Here is a 2,457-nt window from a genome sequence, read left to right on the forward strand (position 1 = left end):
GCTGTCCTGGAACTCACTCTGTAGACCAGGCTGGCCAAAAACTCAGGGATCTGCCTGTCTCTGTCTCCAAGTGCTGGGATTAAAGGCATGTGCCACCACCACCCAGCTGGACTCCAGCTTTAAGTGTGACAATTGTTACTTCAGGTTGGCGATGGCTCATTTTGGAGTCTCCCAAACATTGTCCAAATCACACCACACACTCTGGCTGCCACCCTATAGCCAGGGTTTGCTATTAAATACTCCCTCTCCTGCTCTAACCTCTGACATGGCTCCCTTGTGCCCTCAGGGTCAAGTCCATCCTCATCTTGGCTCACTAACTCTCCCCTCATCTGGTACAAGGGCTGCCGAGAGAGAACCAGAGTCTAAAGCCAAAAGCAATCTAGGTCCCCACATGCGTCTTCTTACATAATCAGCAAAGTATTAATTAATGCCTACCCTGACCCTGATGACAATACCCCAGAGAAGAAATTTTAAAATAAGTGTTGTTGGCTCTAATCTATCACTGTTGATTAGTGCAAAGGCCCACATGTGTTTATTGTGTTATCCAGCCATACGGCGTAGCCCCAGCCGGAGATCAGCCAAGTGGGGCCTCCTGAAGTTGGCAGTCATGGTTAGATGCGATTTTGAAACCATATGGCACAGGGCTCCTCCAGGGGGTGAGGAATGTGTTGTGTCCCGGAGTCCAAACTCTGGGTTCTTCTGTAATGCCTGGGGCAGGAGCAGAGGCGAGGGCTCAGACTGTCAAGTGTCTGCCATGCAAGCCTGAGGGCCCGAGTTAAACCTCTAGCGCCCCCTAAAGGCCGGGCGAGGTGGTGTGCTCGTGTAGTCCCAGGGCAGGCCAGGTGGAGATGATTGGATCCCTAGGACTCCATGGCTGGCCAGCCTAGCAGAAGTGGTGATCCTCGGGTTAGCCAGAGACCCTGGCTCCAAGAATATGGGGAGGGCTGGCAAGATGGCCCGGTGGACCAAGGCACTTAGCAGGCAAGCCTGGCTACCTAAGCGAGGTGCCCCAGAACCCACATAAATGTGGAAGGAAAGAATTAGCTGCACAGTTGTCCTCTGGCCTACACACACACACAGTGTGGCACACACGGAGACACCCCCACCCCCGGAATCCTTAGGGAAGCCCAATGCTGGCTGACTCTTCCCAGCAGCTCTTGCAGCAAGAATGTACCCCATGACTAAGATATGGCTAATGGGCTGTGTGCAGAACATGGGACCCCCAAACACGACTGTCAGCCTCTGACACCTTTGAGGTGCAGAACCTACCCCCTACCCCTACCCTCCAGGCATGCATGTGAACAGCGTCTCTCACAGCTCAGTGCTGTGCTCTGGGTTCTAATCTACACATGAAACGCTGTTCTAATAACACAGCTCTGAGAACACTGGCGTGGCTTGGAAAATTCCACAGCATGCCTCCAAGATCTCTCTCTCCTTCTCTAAACAGGAAGCGGTAGGTGGGTTTGCTTGCCTCTGTCAGTTTTGCTCTGTGCAGAAAATTCTTAACGGCTATTGAGGAAGCCACCAGCCAGGTCCCCGGGCTTCTCGGAACCACCGTCTGGTATTGTGAGTCCCCAGGCTCTGATGCCCAGGCTGGCTGAACAGCAGCGGCCACATATGGGGGCCTTTTGAAAACAGCTCCTGGGAGTTTGGCCAGTTTTGCAGAACCAGATGGATCCTAGTGAACTGTCATTTTCAAAGCCTTCCCACCAGGCCAGCTGTGCGGCTTTGAGTAGGTTACTTAACTACTCGGTGCTCGGGAAAATGAGGACAGCCGTGGCACCTAGGTCTGCCGGGAGGCTGATTTATTTCCCATGTGCCCAGGACAGAGCAGATGTGCGCATCTGGGTGACCGCGCCAAGAAGTTGACAAAGACAACCTGGGGGAGAGGACCCTGGACTCCGCGTGCCACGTGAGCCAGGCAGCGCCAGGACAGGATGTGTAGTGGGGGACTGCCCTGCTTCCTCGAACGTGCACACGCATGCACACAGCACATCATCGGCACGGCACAGTCATCATCACCTCAGCAGCAAGGCCCAGGGACAGTGATGGAACGCGGCTTGGGTCTGTTGGGCCTGGTAGGAGGTTGTGCCCAGTGTGTGTCTTTCCTAAGTCCATTTCTGTTCCTGAGATAAAGCACCCTGACGAAAGCAATCTACAACTCCGAGTTACAACGCGATGTTAGGTAGTCACAGCGGCAGGACCTTGAAGCGGCTTGTCACATCCACAGTCAAGAGCAGAGAGGACGAAGGTGTGCGTGCTTGCTCACTCGCTCGCTCGTGCCAACAGCAGGCTGGGTCTGCCCACATCAGTTAACGTCATTAACACAGTTAAGACAGTCCTCCACCGACGTGCCCACAGGCCAGCCCAGTATAGACAATCCATCCTTCACTGTGATTCTCTTCACTGGTGACTTTCGGTTGTGGCAAACTGACCCAGCCAACCATCACTCTCCAC

The sequence above is a fragment of the Peromyscus leucopus genome, chromosome 4 (genome assembly GCF_004664715.2).
Source record: "Peromyscus leucopus breed LL Stock chromosome 4, UCI_PerLeu_2.1, whole genome shotgun sequence".
NCBI lineage: Eukaryota > Metazoa > Chordata > Mammalia > Rodentia > Cricetidae > Peromyscus > Peromyscus leucopus.